General features: G+C 50.8%; 1 long non-coding RNA gene across 1 annotated transcript; it reads right to left on the minus strand.

Annotated features, from left to right (window-relative positions):
- Positions 1–9,016: 9,016 nt before the first annotated feature.
- On the minus strand, positions 9,017–20,032 carry LOC101670868. The gene is made up of 3 exons (XR_198883.3): positions 19,910–20,032; positions 13,194–13,367; positions 9,017–9,055 (listed from the first exon to the last, which is right to left on the minus strand). It is a non-coding gene; the product is annotated as an uncharacterized LOC101670868 (long non-coding RNA).

Genomic DNA, 20,032 nt, shown 5'->3' on the forward strand with positions numbered 1-20,032 from the left:
ACTTTCTAGGCACTTTTATGCCATCATGAGCCCCTTCCTTGTAAAAAAAATATATATACCCATAATTGTATAAAATGATATTTTATGACTGTATTGGTATAAAGACAAATATAATCCAAGCTGTATTGTACTCTCTTTTTTTCTAGTCATTTTATTTTATTTATTTTTTGAAGATTATTTATTTATTTGAGAGAGGGAGCGAGAGAGAGAGAGAAAGCGAGCGAGCACAAGTGGGGGTAGGAGTAGAAGGAGAAGCAGACTCTCTGCTGAGCAGGGAGGCCGATGCGGGGCTCAATCCTGGGAATAGGGGATCGCGACCTGAGCTGAAGGCAGACGCTTAACCGACTGAGCCATCCAGGCACAACTTTCTAGTGATTTTAAATAAATTAAAACATTTCCATGGGCCTCTAGAACAAGTGTGGACCCTAGACACTGCACCCATTGTGCCTCATGGAGAAATCGGCCCTGAGTTTGCCACACTTTGGGTCCCCGGTTGCTGAGAGTAAAGTCCCAGAGGGAGATACCCCTATGGTTGGCCCTCACCTCGGTCCTTACTCTAATAGTAAGGAGGCAGGGAGAAGTTTGATGGGTTGGAAGGGAACCATTCAGGGCTCAGACAAAATGACTGCATATCTTTCTTAGGGTCAAAGTACTTCATGGGGCACAGGGGTGACCAAGTCAGTTAAGCATCTGCCTGGGGCTGAGGTCATGATCTCAGGGTCCTGGGATGGAGCCCTTCATCGGGTTCCCTATTCAGCAAGGAGCCTGCTTCTCCCTCTCCATTGTCCCTCCACCCTCTTTGTGCTCTCTCTCTCTCTAATAAATAAATAAAATCTTTGAAAAAAGTATTTATTTCTTTTCAAGTTTCCATATTTTATATTTTTTTAATTTTTAAATAGTTTTTTTTGGGGGGGTAATAAATAATAGATGGTTGTGGATTAAAAAATATTTTGAATGTCCCAAATAATTTGCAAAGGAATGTGACTCACCCTTCCACCTCTGTATCCCCACCCCCTTGCTGCCACTGGTGGGATTTCTTCCCAGCAGACTGCGTACACAAGAAGGGACTTGTGCACAGGGTGGATCACACATACTGTCCCACTCCTGGCCTTTCCCGCTCTTATGTCTATATTCTTTTTAATCTTTTTAAGATTTTTTATTTGTTCAGAGAGAGAGAGAGAGCAGAGCAGAGCAGCAGCCAGGAGGAGGGTCAGAGGGAGACGGAGAGGCAGACTCCCCACTGAGCAAGGAACTATAAGAAGAAGCAAACTCGATCCCAGAACCCCAGGATCCTGACCTGAGCCAAAAGAAGACGGTTAACCAACTGAGCCACCAGGCTCCCCTTAAGTCTATATTCTTATGCATAAATGCAGCTTGTCTTTGTTGAACTTTGGTATTCCACTGAATGAAGATACCATAATTAGGACATTTGGGTATTTTTCTATTAAAACAGTGGAATCACGAACACTTCTGCAGAGATCAGCCACGCCAGGATACATTTTTTTCCTTCCAAACAAATCTCTCAGAAAAGGAGTCTCTTTTTATACAAGTTTTGATAAACTCTCTCTCTCATTACCTGAAGCTTTCTGATTCCTTTATTTTAAACAAGGAAGTACTATTTGCAGAAGACACAATAGCCTGAAATGACCTCAGTGAATTCTAATTTTGGATGTTTATGGCAGACACCCAGCAGAAAGAGCTGGGGGGGGGCGGTGAAAAGGAGGCAAAGACATTTAACACAGATTTAGTATTTTTCCTGGGGATATGACTTCACAAGTACAAGTGTTAAATAACACTGTAAACAAACCTTTCAAAAATTACTTTAGAAAGCAATGCTTTAAAATTAAGAGGGTCCATTCACCAGACACCATTAAGAGAATAAACAGGAAGCCACAGAGTGGAAGACACTTGTAGTCCACATGTCCAGCTAAAGACTTATATCCAACATATATAAAGAACTCCTACAGAACAGTAAGACAAAAAAGCAGATGATACAAAAGGAAAATGGATACATGACTTGGTCAGCACTTCATTAAAAAAGGATACCCCAATGACCAACAAACATATGAAAACACAGTCCATTAACCATTAGGGAAATTCAGATTAGAACAACAATGTAATAGCACTATTAACCCACCAGAAGTGCTGAAATGAAATGAAATAAATAAATAAATAAAAGTAAATAAAAGAAACAAAATGAAGAAAACCACTATCAAGCATTGACAAGGATGTGGAGCAACCAGAACTCCTATACCTGTTGATGGGAACACAAAGAGTACAACTTTGGAAAATGGTCTGGCCTCATCTGTGAGGGCTGAACATATGCGCACTCCCTGACCCAGAAGCTTCCCTCCTAGATGCAGACTCAGCAAATACACATACACCTGTTCACAAAAAGGCATGTGTACTAATATTCATAGCAGCACTGTGTGATTGTGATTTCTAATAAGAAATAAGGAGCACCTGGGTGGCTCAGTGGGTTAAAGCCTCTGCCTTCAGTTCAGGTTATGATCCTAGGATCCTGGGATCAAGCCCCGCATTGGGTTCTCTCCTCAGTAGAAAGCGTGCTTCCCTCTCTCTCTCTGCCTGCCTCTCTGCCTACTTGTGATCTCTGTCAAATAAATAAATAAAAGCCTTAAAAAAAAAAAGAAAAATATATATTTGGTCTTCTTCAAGGTTCCTGGCCTAAGATTTCTAAGACCCTTGGAATTTCCTAAGTGTTGGGAGCTAGAAGGTGTCTTTTGTTATGTTAATGAGACGACCTTTGGAAAGTCCCCCAGGTTACCTATGGATGGGGGGCTTGTTGCCAGGGAAACCAATCAATAATTGGAAACTTGGAAAATTTAGTTCCACCTCCAGCAAAGGAAGAGGAACTAGTGATTGCCCCTGATTTAATGGATTATACCTATGTAATGAAGTCTCCATAAAACCCCAGAAGGACAGGGTTCTGAGAGCTTCTTGGTTGGGGAACCCATGAAGGTTCACCCCTTCCCCATGCCTTGCCCTGTGCATCTATTTCTGAGTTTGATCCTTTTATACTATTAAACTGATTATCTAGGAAGGAAAATGTTTCTCTGAGGTCTGTAAGTGCCTCCAGCAAAAAATCCAACCCAAGGAAGGGGCCGTTGGAAGCTCGGATGTACCCATTGTGGATCGGATGTACCCATTGTGGATCGGAAGCGCAGATAACAGTCTGGACTTACCGTGGGGATCTGGAGGTGGGGGCGGGCAGAGGGCAGTCCCGCAGGACTGAGCCCTTAACCTGTGGGCTCTGATGCTATCTCTGGGTAGAAATGTCAAAATTGAGCTAATTGCTTTGTGATGTCGAAAAAAAACTATAGCAGCATTAGTACTATTAAGTACTCTTTTAAGTACTATTGGTGATAGCCAGAGAGACCAAGTGTCCCTCGACAGTCCAATGGATAACTGTGGTATAAACATACACAAACTATGTTCATTTCTACTAGAAATGAACAAACTATAACTGGTAATGGCAGAATCACAAAAGGGTACATACTGGATGATTCCATTTATATGAAATATCTGGAGACAGGAGATTAAGGGTTACCATGGGCCAGGGTGATGGGGAAATAAGGAGTTACTGCTTTATGCTTACAGGTTCTGATGGGTGATAGAAAAGCTTTGGAAACAGTGATGATGGTCACACAATGTCATGAATATAATTAATGTCACTAAATGTACACCTAAAAATGGTTTCAATGGCAACTTTTAAAAAATATATGTTACCACAATAAATAACATTTTTTTAAAAAGATCCCTATTTTACAAATAAAGAAATGAAGTCAAGAGGAGGGATTAAAAAAAACACAAAAACAACGCAGATCAAACCAACCTCTGGTGTTAGAAGTCAGGCCAGCGGTTCTGCGTGGGTGGGGACAATGGCCAGGAGGGGAGTTGTGGTAGGGTGGTTTCTGATGGGCTGAGCATGTTCTCTTGATCTATAGATGCTGGTTACATGGATGGGTTCTGTTTGTGAAAAATTCATCAAAATACTTGCATGTTTTTCTGCATGCGTATGGCAAGATGAAACAGACCTACACCGTCCAATATTTGGCAGAGCGCTAACTGGAACCTGGGTTAATTTCGGGGACAGCATCTTAGGGGCCTGTTGCAAACACTTTAGATGACAGTCACACTGGAAAGCAGAGGGGGCACTCAGAGAGTGATCACAGTCACAGTGATGAAGAAACAACAGAGGTGTGTGGGCGGAGTATAATGCAGAAAGAAGAACATCATTATTTAATAAAATATGACAGAGCAGACAAAGCTACACTTCTAAAGTGGTGTATTGTTTTAGCTAATAGGTGGTTTTAAAATATCCGTGTGTAGCTAAATCAATACATTAAATATTTGAAGGATGTGAATGTTTAACCGACATACCTGAAATTTCTAGAGACAAGCTGGCCCTCAGATGTGCAGTCGTTTTTTGTTTTTGAATTTTGACCATTTTAAATTGTGGTAAAATACACAGAGTATAAAATTTACCACCATGGGGTGCCTGGGTGGCTCAGTGGGTTAAGCTCTGCCTTCGGCTCAGGTCATGATCTCAGGGTCCTGGGATCGAGTCCCGCATCGGGGGGCTCTCTGCTCAGCAGGGGACCTGCTTCCCCCTCTCTGTCTACTTGTGATCTCTCTCTCTCTGTGTCTAATAAATAAATAAAATCTTTAAAAAAAATTTACCACCATAACTGTTTCAAGTGTGCGGTACAGTGGTGGTAAGTACATTCACACTGTTGTGCACCCGTCACTGCCAACCATCCTTAGAACTCTGTCCCTTTTGCAAAACTGAAACTCTATGCCCACTTTGCAGTACCTCTCCCAAACCTCGCCCCCAGCCCCTGGCCACCACCATTGTACCTTTGTCTCTAAAGTGTAATTATACAGTCATCGTCTTTTTGTGACTGGCTTAGTTCACTTATGTTGTCAACTTTCAACCATATTGTAGCACGTATCCAAATCCCCTTCTTTTGAAAAGCTGGATATACTACAGTATGGATATACTACACCTCGCTTATCCATTCCTCCAGAAGTGGAATTGCTGGGTCATAGAGAAACGGCACCGTTATCTTTTTGAGGAACTGCAACCTGTTTTCATGTCAGCAGCACCAATTTACACTCCCACCAACAATGCACAGGGCTCCGATTTTTCCACATCCTCTCCAACACGTGTCATTCTCTGGGTTTTGACGACAGCCTGCTAGATGTGTCATCGCTTTTGTTTTTGTCTTTGATCTCTTTGGGAAGTAGAAGATTGTCACATATTCGGGCAATATGCGGTTATTAATATGCATGTGCAGGCATGCCCAGCTCAGGGATAAATCCCTAGACGTGAAGTTTCTGGATCAGGCGATGGGTGCATATTTAAAAAGTCACCAGCTTCTCCCAGAGGTTGCCTCAGGTCATACTGCCACCAACAGTGTGTGAGAGGGCCAGTCCCCACCCCACCCCCCCGCCACCCACCCGCACATCGCCATCCCTGCCTACAGTCAAATACTTCCATCCACTGATGTTTCCTGCTGGTGGCCCTGGTCCTCTGTGGGGAAAGTGAGGTCCTTGGCCCTTCCTTCAGGGCCACAGCAGTCATCGACCCTCCCCGAATGGGTCTTGTTTCAGGCCGTTATGAGAGTCCCCCCCCCCAGTACCCTCTCCATCCCACCCTCTGCAGAGGCAGCCCAAAAGATTTTTCTCAAACAGTCGCACCCTCAAGCTTACAACTCTGTGGGGGCTCCACGTCACATGTAGCTGTGTGGTGTCTCAACAGGAATTTGCCAGAGATTTGCTTTTGAAAACCGATGCTAGCAGCTGCAACGGGACCCCACTGTCTCTCTTTGGGTTCCCTGGAAGTGAGCCTGGTACGGGATTCCAGGGAAAGTTCGGCAGCATATCGCTGATGATCCAGGAACTCGAGGTCAAGCTCAAGGAAGTGGTAAGGGAAAGGAAGACAAAATAAAGGGCATTTTCTCAAGCTAGTTACCAAAGTGGGAAACCAGAGCTTATCCCCCTGGAGGACTGGGGGGTGGGGTCGCACACGCACATCTGCCATCCTGCCTGAGAGCCCGGAGCTGCAGCGCTCCACACTAACACCCATCAACAATGGGTTCGGGGCTGCCCTGGGCCGCTAGTCTCTTGCAGTACCAGAGCAAGTTCTCAGGTAAAGAGAGGAGCTGGCAGCTGGAAGCTGGACCAGCATGCCTAGACCAGTAAAGGCCTGGGGGCCCAGCAGCCTCTGCTACGCCCTATAATTGTGTCTCCCCATTATGTCTTCTTGAGTGAGCAAGAGAAAGGAAGAGTTGCAACTGGTGCAGGGACATCTGCACCCCAGCAGCTCATCTCGCTGTAGCAGCAAGCCTGTGGCTTTCCAGAACTCTGCCTTCCCCTCATACCAGCTTCTGGATTTTGCTTGGAGGAATCCCAGCCAACTTCCCCATCCTCTGTCGCTGGGGTTGGGGAGGAGATGGCCCCGCCCCTCAGGTACGTGATTCTGGCCCAACCAATCAGCAGACACCATCATGCTGCAGGCTGGCTGTTGTGAATGGCTCAGAGATAATCAGATAATCCAAGTATCCCCATCAAAGCTCTTCTCTAGACTAGAGTTAAGCCACTTCTAGGAGAAAGGGAGTGGGGTGGGGGGCGGTGGTCTTCTCTTCCCTTGCTTGTGGGTGTGGAGCTGCGGGCCACTTTCCTGTCATCAGGAAGCATCTGCGTGTTGGTGGCTGTTGCCTGAGAGCCACTTAGGGAAAACCTGGCAGGAAAGTGGAGACTAATGATTGGTGACCCATTGAGTCCTGGATGCAGTCGAGCCTAAAGTGGGTCCACCTGTGACCATTTAGATACGGGGCAAATAAAGTCCCTTTTTAGTTTAAGCCAGATTGAGGTGGGCTTCTGTTGCTCACAACCGATGGAGTGCTAACCAGTGCACCAAGGCACCTTGATAAACATGGTCACTGAGGATAATTGTGGGGCTTTCCTTGCCCACACATTTTGGGGACAGACTGTCAGTGTGGGTCTCCCAGGGAGAGATAGGGGATATTTTCCTCATCATGGGAACCGGGGCAGCAAAGGTGGGAGAAAGAGTCTAGAGAGGTTCCTGTCTCACGTGCACCATGCTTTCCCGGCTCTCTCCTTTCTTCTCCACACCCTGGCCACACCAGGCTCCTCACCCTTTCCCACTGAAGCTCTGGGTCTTGGTCCTGCCCTTCCTGCCTCTGGGGATCCCCACACTTCCTCATTCCCACCCCACCCTGCTCAAATATACCCTTTCTGCAAGGCTGGCCTGGACCAGACTGCAAACAGAACGTCCTTTTCCCTCCTCCTGTGCTCCTGTTTCTATCCTATTCAAAGCAGAGCATGAGGCTCCGTCTGATCATTCATTCGCTTGCTTTTACAACAGTCATTGACCGAGTACCTTCTGTAGTTCTGTGCATTAGGAATATAGCAAAGGACAATACAGACAAAAATCAATCTTTCTGGAGCTTACAATCTAACAGGGGAACGGACAATAAAAATCAATGCATCAGGAAACCGCATGTGGTATATCTGAGAGTAAGTACTAGAGAGAAAAATCAAGGGAAAGAGGATAGAGAGAGCTGGAATGTGGCCAGAAAAAGTCTTTCTGAGAACGTAGCATTTGAACAAAGGCCCAAATGGGGACTGGGAAGTATAGTGATTGAATGGTGGCCCCCAGAATATATGTCCACATCTGAGGGTTTTTGCAGAACTGTTAGAGAAAGAATTTCTGTTGTTGGGCCACCAAGTTTGTGGCAACTCATTAGAGCAACCCTAGGAGACGAATACAGGATATAAATCGTGTGGGAACCTGGGGAAGAATGTTCCAGGAAGAGAGAATCTCGAGGACAAAGACTCTGAGGGCAGGGGCCAGGCTTGGTGGGTTTATGAAAGACCAAGGGGCCAGAGCAGTGGGAGCACACCGAATGGGGGAGCTCAGTGGGAGGTGAGGGTAGCGGTTTAGGGGACTTGATCATGAGATCATGTAGGGCCTTCTTGGCTTTTGCCTTGAGTGAGGTGGAGCCAAGAGAAGGTTGGAGCAGAGGCATGACATGACTGACTTATAGTTTAAATACAGAAACGAATAAATGAATCGACAGCAGCCAACCCCGTCACATCCCAATTACATCTATGTCTGTTATGCTGCTGGACTGTGAGCAACCTGAGGATAGAGCCTGTGTTTTAACATTTTTTGCATCCCTGAAGTACACCCCTAATGCCTGTCCTGGCTCTTCTTGGCCTACGAATCAATACAAAAATGACCAAAAAACAGGCAAAAGGAAAATTCAAGTTTAGCAAACATAGAAAGAGACCAGCTCAGTTGCATCCCTTGGTATTCATCCAAGAGAAATGAAAGCATGGCTCCACAAAAGACTTGCCTATGAATGTTTGCAGCAGCTTTATTCATAAATAAAAACTTAAGCAGCCCAGGTTTTCATCAACAGGAGAATGGATATTTGTGTACCCATACAATGGGTACCATACAATGGATATTCAACACACTAAAGATAAAGCAATGGATGTTGGATTTATCCCACACTACTCAATATCACCATTAACTACTGCCATGATGTAGATCAGTCTCACAGAAATAATATGGAATGAAAGAAGCCAGACGCAAATAAGTTCAAACTGTCTGACCCCATTTATAGGAAGTTCCAGAACAGACCAAACTAATCTGTGAGGAAAACATAAGAACCATGATTGCCTCTGGAGGATGGGGCAGAGACTGACTAGGTAGGGACAAGAAGAAATCTTCTGGGGGTCACGTTCTGTATCATGATAGAGATCTGGGTTACACAAATGTATGCACTGACACAATGAATCAAATGATACACTTAAAATTTTTGCCTTACTGGGGTGCCCGGGTGGCTCAGTTGGTTGAGCATCTGCCTCTTGATTTTGGCTCAGGTCTTGATCTCAGGGTCCTGGGATGGATCCCCATGTCAGGCTCTGTGCACAGCATGGGATCTGCTTGTCCTTCTCCACCTGTTCCTTCTCCATGCTCTCTTTCTCTCTCAAATAAAATCTTTAAAAAAAAAAAAAAAGATTTTTGCATCACCCATGTGTCTATTTTATATAAAGTGGAAAAAAAGAATCATAAGCAAATACTGAACTCCAGTTAATGATATACATGTTCCAGTGTTTAGAGACGAAGTATACTGATTTCTGTAACTTACTCTGAAATGTGTCCGAAAAAACAAGAATTGGGGACACCTGGGTGGCTCAATCCTTAAGTGTCTGCCTTCGGCTCAGGTTGTGATCCCAGGGTCCTGGGATCAAGCTCCACATGGGACTCCCTGCTCCCTGCTTCTCTCTGTCCCACTCCCCCTGCTTGTGTTCCCTCTCTCACTGTGTCTCTCTATCAAATAAATAAATAAAATCTTAAAAAAAAAAAAAAAAAGAATCGATGGGTGGATAGATCAATGTGTGCTAAAGCAAGTCTGGTAAAATGTTAATCACACAACCTACGTGGTGGGTAGGGCCACCCTCCTTGTACAATTCTTTCTACTTTTTTATATGCTGAAATTTTCATAATAAAATGGTTCTGGGGGCAAGGAGGCTCAATGGTCAGGAATGTGCCAATTGTGAGATTCTATCTTCCACATATTGGATCAAAACACAATAAGACTCTATCTTCCAAGCACTGGATTGCCAAAAATGTTCAAGTCTAGTGATACTCAGTGTCCGCAGGGGTGTGGGGATTCTCATATACTCTATTGGCCTGGATGCCCCCACGAGCTTCCTTCCTGTCCCCTTCCTTCCCTGAGTAGCTGGTCCTTTACATGCAATGTATACAGTGTTGTATCCTGTTTTCTCATCAGCATTAGATTATCAACATTCTCCAATTTCTTTAAACAGTCTTTGTAAACACTGTACTTAAAAGAAAAGAGGCATTGCAGGATTTGGGTGTTTGGGTTTGTTTTGTTTGGTTTTTGATGATGACACAGTTCATTGTAGAAAAATTAGAATATACAGAAAAGAACAAAGAAGAAAATAAAAATCCCTAAAAACCTCCCACTCTGACGTTTTGTTGGCCCCCTCCCTGCCCCTTCTGTGCATATGTCTGGATTCACACATTCACACAGAGTTTTATGTTTGTGTGCATTTGAACAAAATTGGGATCCTATAGGACATTGTGTTTTATTACTTGATTTTCTTAAAATTCGCTGGGATGTGGTTTTCCAGGCTGCCTGGTTCTTTAATGAGGAACCACATGATTTTTCCATTGTTGGAAAATGGAAGGTAGGGTCAGCCTAGTACTTGCTGTGCCCTTGGGGAGCCCCGGGCAGGGACAGGCCCACCGACCCAGCTTTTAGAGGCATGCAGGCTCCTGGGGTCCAAGGGCCTGGCACAAGCACCCACTGATTCTGGGAGGGGCACTCCCATCCCCCTGGCCCCTGGCCTGGCAGTCGCAGCAGCCCCTGCCACCCACCGCCAGGCTCCGCTGGGAGCCAAGCCCATAATCGCTGTCCCCTCAGGGTTCCGCTGCCTGTCCTGGCTTGTCCTCCCTGTCCTGAGCTGCCCTGACTGGGCCCTGAGTCCCCCTGAGGACTGTGGGAAGAGCCGGGAATCTGGGGCCAGCCGTCAAGGAGTCTTGCTTCAGTGAGGCTCCTGGCCCAAGAAGCAGCCTCTGTCCAGCCCTCAGCCTAGAGGAAACCCCTGCGCCCCAGGCCTCATTGTATTGTCAGGATGTCCCGTTTCCTGACCGCCTAACCTATTTATGGGCCACAATGACTGCTTCCCTGGGGAGGCCCCTACTGTACTTGGGCCCATCCTCTTTGGGCCTCTGGACCTGGCCCACGTGTCATATCCTAGACCTAGCCTGGGTTTGCCCTGGGACAAGGACAGTAAATGGGTGTCACCTCAGATGCTGATTCAGTAGCTCGATGGGGCCTACCAGGGGCAGGGTGAAGATTGAGGCTCTATCTGGACTCAGCAAGAGAGAATCTGACAGTCCATCTGCTGTGACCACTGTATGGTGCTGAATGACATGAGCTTATGGCCTGGAGACAGCAATCCTCTGTTCCGGCCCAGCTTCCCTTCTCATCGCATCTACTTCCCTTGCATGCTCCTCCCCTCTAGCCACAGATTTGCTCTCTTTTGAACATGCCCTGATTTTTTCTGCCCCAGGGCCTTTGTTCCTGTTGCTCCTTTGGCCTCTTACATCCTCCCTCACCCTGAGCGATTACATCACACAAGATTTATCAAATGGGGCATTCAGCCCCAGTGAGCTGTTTAGTTCAGCAGTTCTTACTCAACCTTCAAGGCCGCAATTCTAAGGCTGCCTCTTCTGGAAGGCTCTTCTATGCCCCCAAGATGGGGCCACATAACCCATCCAGCCCTGACACCATTCTAAAGGAGAGACCACTGGATCAATTCTGTGGTTATGGTAGGTCTAGCTCCCTAGAAGCAGAGTCTGAGGTGGGAATTCTTGTTTGAGTCTGAGTAATTTAATGAGAGCTTCAATCCGTAGGAAAGTGAGGGAAACAGACCAGGGCAGAGGCAGACGCCGAGCAAGATATGGTTTTGGAAGAACTCTTGCCTCAACCAGATCCCCCAGGAACTCCAGAGCATGAATGGCACCACAGAATGTGTGGACTCCGGAGGCACAGGGACTAGGCTGCTCTACGCCCGTGGCTGTCATTTCCCATAACCTCCCAGGCATCTCCAGGGAATGCAGTGCCCGTTAGCCAAGGGCAGCCTCTGGACGGGGCTGGGCAGAGAGCAGCCAACAGCATGACAGCTGAGGGGAGGGGCACCAGCCTTGGGATCTGGGTGGTCACGAGCAGCACCTGCCTCTGGCAGTGTCCAGCACCCCCACCATGCGTGAGCTGCCCAGAGCCTGGTGTTTGAGGCACTGCAGAGCTCAGAACTGGGTTCTAGGGAGCACTTAGCATCCGATGAAGCTGAGCCCAGGGCAGGCAGCAGCTTAGGACTGATACTGGCTGAGTCCATGGCCTGAGCCCCAGTGCCTTCTCCTCAGGCCTGGTGTCGACGTCCCTGGGCCCCTTCTTCTGGTTGTGTCCCACCTCCCTCCCCTTGGTTGTGTTACTCAGCCTGGCTCCACGTTGAGCAAGCTCTCTGGGAAGGCCATAGGCCTCTGTGTAGAGGCTGTTCTGGACTTGTCACCAGCCTAGTCTATCTTCCACTCCTCTCTCTGGCCAGGCATCATCCCTACACAGGTTACCTCCTGACTGGCAAGTAGGATGCCAAATGACACCTCCTCTTGGAAGCCTCCCCAGACTTGCCCAGTCCAGCCGAGTGGCCTCTCAGCTCCACTCCCCACCCTAAAGACAACTTTGGGATTTACATGATAGAAGATGGTTTGTGCAAGAGCCTAAATATTAGAAGCTTCAAAATAGTCTTTCTAAAAGGAGGTTTTTGTTGTTGTTGTTGTTGTTGTTTTTACATCACTCATTTCTCCAACCATGCCTCCACAGAGACAGACCTGCTGTAGTGATACAAGCTTGTGAAGCTGGCCTGCCTGGGTTGTGGTGGCCATGCCAGCTCATGATGGCCTGTTTCGGGGGGTGGCAGCAGTGTCTCTATAGTCCTCGGATACCCTCAGTGTGGTGTTAGTCGGTTATCACAGGCTTGGGTGGGTGGCCACTGTTGACAGGCTGCATGACGCAAAGTGAGTGTATGTACTGGTCTCAGCTTTGCCTTTCTATGCTCATTGTGCTTATTTGAAATCAAGGTCTTTAATGTTCAAAAATAAGGTTAATTCTGGAAATGGGGACTAAATGATAACAAATCTATACTTCATGAGCCCATTTAACACCCTACAACCTGAACCAGGACCAGACACTTGGTACATATCAGTGGATCTGATGGATGGATGGATAGTTGGGTAGTTAGATAGATGGGAGGGTGGGTTGGTGAGTGGGTGGATGGATGGATGGGTAGATGGTTGGGTAGCTGGCTGTAGTTAGGTGGCTAGGTAGTTGGGTAAATGGGCAGGTGGATGGATGAATGGGCAGATATGAGTGAATGGATAAGTACCTGCTTAAAAATAGAGAAAATGGGGTTCCAAGAGGGAGTACCAGTTGCTCATGGTCACAAATAAATGGCAGAACCAAGATTCCTTACTTATTCTTAGGGCACCCCAAGCCCACAATTGGGGAGGCATATTAGTATAGAGGGAGGAGGCGATAAGGACTCACAGGTCTCTGGAGACGAGGAGAGGTGAACTTGCTGCTTCCTGCCCCCTGGTGGTGGTGGTCAGGTCTCCAGCCTCTCAGGGACCTAGGTCAGCCAGACAGTGGTGTTTACACTGGGATGAGACGGTCACGGTTCAGAGACAGGGTCTAAGGAAGGGCAGGGTCCCTTTGGGCAACCTAGGGGAGGAGAAAAGGGGTAGGGGCTGAAGGGGTGTCCAGAAGCCTCACTCAGCATTCCTAGCTTACTGAGAAACTTATTTGGGGACGGCAGGGAAACTGTGGTAGGGTTCAGGCCAGGCAGAAGACAGAGAGGAAGGGGAATGCGCCTGTATTGCTAGCTCCTCCAGGAACTTGTTCAGTTCATCCTTGGAGGAAGGAAGAGAGAAAAACAGGCCATCACATAGTCCACCAGGCAGGAAGCTGGAATCCCAGCTCTACCCCAGGTGTGCCTTGAAATCTTGGGCACAATCACCAGGCTTCAGGAGTTGCCTCAAGGGTTGGTCTGAGAACAGCCAATATCCAGGGAGCTCAGGTACACGTTCCTGCCTTTCCTACCTTGGCTTCTGTGATCCTCCTATCAGCCCTATTAGGGAAGCAGAGCAGGTGTCATGCCCACATCTCAGATGATAAGATTGACACTCTGGGTGGTGAGCTCAGGCTTGCCTCCTTCCCCCACTGATGCACCGTCTCTCCCATACCCAGGGCTACGCATGGTGATGGCTGAGCGCCTCCATTTTCCACCTGCACTTTAGCTGCGCCCCAGGCTCTTGCGTGTGTGCATGCATGCACACACAGACACACACACAGACACACACACAGACAGACACACACACACACCCTTCACACCGCTGCCCCCTCTGCAGGGCTGCCCTGGGCTCAGCAGAGCTAAGGGTGGGAGCAGGGAGTAGAGCATGGTTTTTCCAGCTGCTAGGCTGCTTCTGCCAGAAAGTGAGGGAGGAAGGAATGGGAGGGGAGTGAGTTGGGGGTGGAGAGTGAAGTGGGGGTAGGCAGTACTGGCTGCCTATTCTATGGAAGGATCAGTTTTTCCCTGGAAACACTCAGTGGAGTCCTGCCTTCCACCCCCTCTCTTCCTGGAATGAAGGCTTGGGATGGAGAGAAGGTCCCAAGGCCCACCTGGCTGCACTCACAGTCACGCCACCGGCCCAGCGTGGACTCCAGAGCCCCAGCGCCCACCCCAGCAACGAACCCAGGCTCCTAAAGACACTCTGCCTCATGGAGGGACACTGAGGCAAATGATCTGAAAACCACCTCCCTCCACAACTCAGTTCTGTCAACCCAGAGGAACACAGTTCAGTCCATGACTTCCGAGAGATCATGGCGACCAGTCCCCTGCTTCGGGAATGCCAGGGGTCCAGTGCAGGGCCACTTCCCTTGCAGGCCTGCTCTGTTGTGTAATCAAGGAGTTGCTGCTCGTGTCCAACCAGATCATCCCCATTTCCTTCTCTGTGAGCTGGAGAACACACTGGGCCCTGCTTTGTCCCTGCCTCCCTCCCTGGCCAGTGAGACCTAGGCTGGCGGTGCTGGGTGTGGGGGACATGGGCAGTGGAAGCTCTAGGCCAGAAAGGACTGGAGAAAGTCCTCTGGCTTCTGGCTCCTTCGAGTGGCTATGGCCTACATCCCTCTCCCTCGCTCTCACTCCCTCCCTGCCTCCATTCTGGCCTCCGTGTGTACTCCCTGGGTCCTCACCCAGCATCTCCTCCCTGGATGCCTGTCTTTTTATGCCAGATCTCACTTTCTCTTTCCCTGCCTTTTCTTTAGCTTTCTTGCTCCCTTCTCCCTCTCATTTCTCTGTTGGGGCAGTGGCCTGGCCATGTCCTCACCAGCCCTGCTGGCTCCTCTCCCACCTCCCCTGCTCCTGGACGCCTCTCCTGGCTTCTCTCTTCCCTCTCAGTCCCAGACCCTGGGGAGGACCCATTGGCTTCCTGATAAAGTCCTTTCTCTGTTGCCAGACTTGTTGGCCCTGTGCACCCCCCCCTTTCCTCCCGCCACCCCCCACCCCGCCCCTCGCCAAGAGCCTCCACCCACTCCAGGCTCGTCCTTCCTCTGGGTCTTTGCACTTGTCCCCTTCACCTGGAAAGCCATGTGCCTGCCCAACTCACTTCCTGACTGGGAGCGCTCCCCACTCTCTGGCCTTTCACAGCTCAGCTCTCTCTGAAGGCAGGTGTTCGCCCAGCACAGAACGTCAAAGCTGCCGTCTGTCTGAGAGACCTGGTGTGGGTTAAGGGTGGGAGATCCAGGGAAAACGCTAGCCAGGAGGAATCCCTCACTGACCCCAGGGGAGGCCAGTTGAGGTGGAACTCCAGAATAACAGAGCTGGGGTGGGGGTTCCAAAATCACAAGCCCAGACCTTTCACTTGACAGCCGGTGAGCCAGGGCTCCCTCTGTGGGGCTCCACACAGGTACCCCCAGACCCAGCAGTGCACGGCTCCTTGCTCTTGGGGCGCTGCTGGCTGATCAGTGCCACCCCAGCAGGCAGCCCTGGGGCCCCGGCAGACTGTAAATCACTACCATTGTCTGCCTGCCCCCAGTCGCGCCCATACTTTAAAAGGGAAGGACAAGAATCTCCCCATACTGGCCCCTCCGCCCGCCAGTCAAGAGGCTGGTGCAGCAGAAGAGAAAAGGGGTCTTTATGCCCACGGGCAGGAGGGCACCACATCCCCGCCCAGTCCCCCCACAGTGCCCTCTGGTGAAAGGCGCCTTTGTGAAGCCTCCGAGACTGGCTGGAGCAGACACGCAGCCCACCCCAAGCAGGAGGCGGTGGCAGGCAGCTGGGGTCAGAGGCCACGGTTGGGGAGGCCTCGGGGCCCAAGGACCTGAGGAAGAGACTGAACAGTGGCAGGAAAAGAGAAAGGACACTCTCCCACTGCAGCACTCGGAAGTGGTCTCACAGCTGCCACGTCCTGTGTTCACACAGGCCCTGACCTTCCACAGCTGCCCAGGGGCAACTTCCTGTGGCCCCCTCACGGGGGAGGCCCGGCCTCCCTGCCTCCTCCCAGATGGCTTTCTCACCTGCTCTAGCCCTCAGCCACTCACACTTCCAGGTTTCCGAACAGCTGGCCACCCTGGAGGACCTAGAATGTTCTTCCCCAGGAGACCGGCCCGCTGGCTGCCATCACAGAGAGCCCGCTCTCACGGCTCCCCACTCTACCTGCCCTTCCCCACCTGCTGGCCCTCTAGCTGACCTCGTCCCCTGTCCTTTGCTGCGATGCAATTTCTGTCAGTCTCCCATCTAGAAGGTAAGCTCCGTGAGAGCACTTCTGCTCATTACTTCCCTTTATCTTGCCCCCAAGCCTGACCCACAGTGGGAGCAGGCTGCATATTTCTAGGAGAGAATGAACAGATCATTTCCTTTCATTTACCCTTCCTCCTACCCTGAGAGGGAGGCACAGGGGTTCTCTGTACTGAGACTGAGGCCTCTTTCTCAAAGCTAGGCACTGAGGAAGAGGTAGAATTGGGATTCCTAGTCAAGGCTGGCTGAGCCCCAAAGCCGTGCTTGTAACTGCTCTGCTCCCTGCTTCCCTGTGGCAGGCACCCCGCACACACCGGGCCCCCTGCCTGGCAGGATCCCAAGGACAGAAGGGCTTAGCCCTTAGGGAATGTTCTTGAGGATGCCCTTGGGAAGCAGCTCTGGAGTTCCAGTAGCCCCATCCCTCCCTTGCAAGGCTGGATGGGATCCAGTGTGGGGTCCTCGGGCAGAGTGCCCTCCCTGTGAGAACAGGGAGCAGTCTGACGGCTCTCTACACCTCCCAGCTGCAAGTCTGACCCTGCCCAGTAACGCATCATGAGGCAGGGCTCCTGCTCCCTCTGGGCCATTAGTGCCCCCCAACCACACACACCCAGGGGCGCTAACACCTGCCTGGCAGGTGTACCTGTGAAGAGCACAGGTGAAAATCTGCAGGAAAGGGCTCCTGGGACCCAGACAGTAAAGCCCCAGATAAAAACATGACCCTCATCCCATCTGCAAAGGCCTGAAGCTGGCAGGAAGCTAGGGGTGGGAAAGATGCCAGAGAAAGGCTCAATCCCCCTCAGCCCTCAGCTGGAGGAAAAGGCTGAGCCAGGGCTGCCAAAGCTGTGAGTCAGCCGTCCCTGAAAAAAACAGGGAGCCCAGGGCCCGGCACCCTGAAACCCAGACCTCCTCTGTGGGTGGGGAAGGTGGAGAGGGTCTCTCCAGGGAAGAGCAAAGGAGCAAAGCCACCCAGCCAGGAGCCATCAGAATCCGTCTCTTCTGAGCCTGGTCCAAGGACCTGGAGCAATGCTGGCAGCACCTGCTGGACCACAATGGTCCCTGGGAAGGAGCTTCCTGACAAAGGCCACATGGGGTAGACTGCACCCTCCCCACAGACTGCTGCCCCGTGCCCACAAGCCCACAGTGCACTCCCTGCCCAGGCCCCTCTGAGCCAGGGACAGGGCCTTAGGGAACAGCAAGACAGCCCCTTCACTGTGCAGATAGGGGATCACCCCAGTAAGGGGTCCCACAACCAGCCAGCAGCCAAGTTGAGACCCAAGACCTGGCACTTGGTTCTGCCTTGAGGACAAGTCACTCTAGTGTAGCTGCCCTTCTTGGAGCCAGGTTGGATGCTCTGGCACAGGCAGGCTCTGACTCCAGAGTGAAGATCCCATTCAGTGCCCCCAGGCTCACCCCATCTTTCTTCACCCCCACCCCTACTCACAATCCAACCACATGGAACATCCTGCAGGTCCCCAAACTGGCTAGGCTCTCCAGCCTCCAGGCCTCTGCCCATGCCGTTCCTTCTGCCTGGAAGGTCATTGCTTTTTCCTTTCCCTGTACCACTCTACTCCTCTCAGTGTAGACAGTAGATGTGGATTCCTCTAAGAAGTGCTCCCTCTCCTCCTGCTTACTCTGGATTCCTACCCACCATAGAGGCCACTCTGAAGGGCTGTGGTTCAGCTCTGGCTCCTAGTGCCAAGGCCTGTACACAGCAAGACTCAGGGTTTACTCGGTGAGGGGCCTGCAGATAAAGGGGGATGAGCTCTCTGTGCTGGACCCTCTCTAGGATGTCGGGGGGGGGGGCTTTCTCCTCCATCTCTGGCTTCCCTCCACTGACCACTTTGGTAGCTGGGGCGATTTTGGGGGGTGGGAAGGGCTGTGAGAGGGCGGGGCCACTCTCCCCCATGCTATCTCGGTTGCCTTGCCTTTGGAAGGGCCCAATCCACCCCTGCTCTGTTGGCCCCATTTCTCACTTTGGCTTCCTGAGCCCCTGCTGCTAACTGTCCCCCCACCTCTGTACTTCTGTGTTCAAATCCCAGGCACAGGGATTTGAAGGCTGAGTCCCGCAAGAAGCCCAAGGCTGGTCGACAATTCAAGGCCACACGGGCATGTCCTAGAGGGAAGGGCATAACCTCTGACCACTTGGCTCTTCCCTGCCCAGAGTGCTCTTATCTGTTCATCTCATTGCCCTGTAGTGACCCCACGGGCAAGAACGGTAGGTGCCACCAGAGAGTATGGTCTCCAACAAACTTGCTTTCTGCTGGGAGGGAGGTGCTGAAGAGTTCTGCCTAGAAAAGGAGTGGGCAGTGACCACAGGCTTCCCAGCCGGCTCAGTCCCTTATGGGCAGCTACCCTGCAGCCCCTGTCTCTGTCACAGGGACCCCATTTCCCTCCCCACTGTTGCCAGTGGCACAGGGGGCCGATCCAGATTACACTCAGGACACTAGCTCCATGTTCCGCATCCCTCATCACTGGCCTGTCTCCTCCCTGGCCTGTCATCGTCCTCTACAACCCTGGTCTCAGGGAGGACCGTGTCCTGCTCCCCAACACCCCCTGCAATTAATCATCCGGGCTGCCCTCCCAGTCAGGCCCAGCTTTGGCCCCTCCAACCCACCCTGCTGCCAGGCCCCAACACAACCATCCGTGTCTCCTGGTCAGAAGCCAGTGACCAACTCAAAATAACTATTACCCTTCCCTCCAACACAACTGTCTTTGCTGAGGAGGACAACAGCTGCAAGGGATTAGGGGTGGGGAACAGAACCAGAGAGCCCCCCACCCTCAGCCCTATTCCCAGGCCCAGACCCATAGAGCTGGAGGCTGAGGTAATGGATTCAGGGCCAAAGAGGCTGCCTACTCCAGTGTCTGGGGCTGCCTTCCCTCCCCCAGTAAAGTCCTCCTCCCCGGCAGCAGAAGCATGAGAGGGGCTGGAGGACTGAGGCCTCCCCCAGCCTAGGACCCTAGCCAGGCCCACCTCCAAGCCTGAGGTTGCTGCCCAGTCAGGAAGAGGGAACTGCACGCTCTTTCTACAATAGGAAGCCCAGTGACCCACTCTGGGCCTTTGCTCCTGCTGTTCCCTGCGGATTGCTCTTCCCTTTATGCCCAGTGTCCATGCCTCCTAACCCCTCAAAGTCCTCCTCCAGAATTACAGCCTCTACCTGACCACAGACCGTCTCTAAGTTTCTCACAGGACAGATGCCTGGGAAGGATGACACACCATTGAAATGGCAGAAGCACCCTCCGCTGGAGGGGATGGGGAACTCTCTTGGACCCCACTGGTGAAATGGACTGACCAGGCCTCACTCGGAGCAATGACCTGTCACCCTGGGCAAGCTGAGGCGGAAGGACCAGGGGAGGCATCTCTGGGCTGAGGCGGGCCCAGAGACAGCTGGGAGCTGAGTCCCCAAGGCAAGGTTCTATCACTGCAGTGCCCGCCCTAGGCACGTCTTAACAGAAACAAGGTGCTCCCTACCTTGCAGGCTGCTGCCTTTCTCTCAGAGTGGCTCCTCTGTGCCAGAGCTGGAGTCAGGCCGCGGGAACTCGCCATCTTGCCCAGGGTCTACTCTCCGCCCACTCCCACCTGCCGGCTCCTCCC

This window comes from Mustela putorius, unplaced genomic scaffold (genome assembly GCF_011764305.1).
Source record: "Mustela putorius furo isolate JIRA1106 unplaced genomic scaffold, ASM1176430v1.1 tig00000174_pilon_pilon_pilon, whole genome shotgun sequence".
Taxonomy (NCBI): Eukaryota; Metazoa; Chordata; class Mammalia; order Carnivora; family Mustelidae; genus Mustela; species Mustela putorius.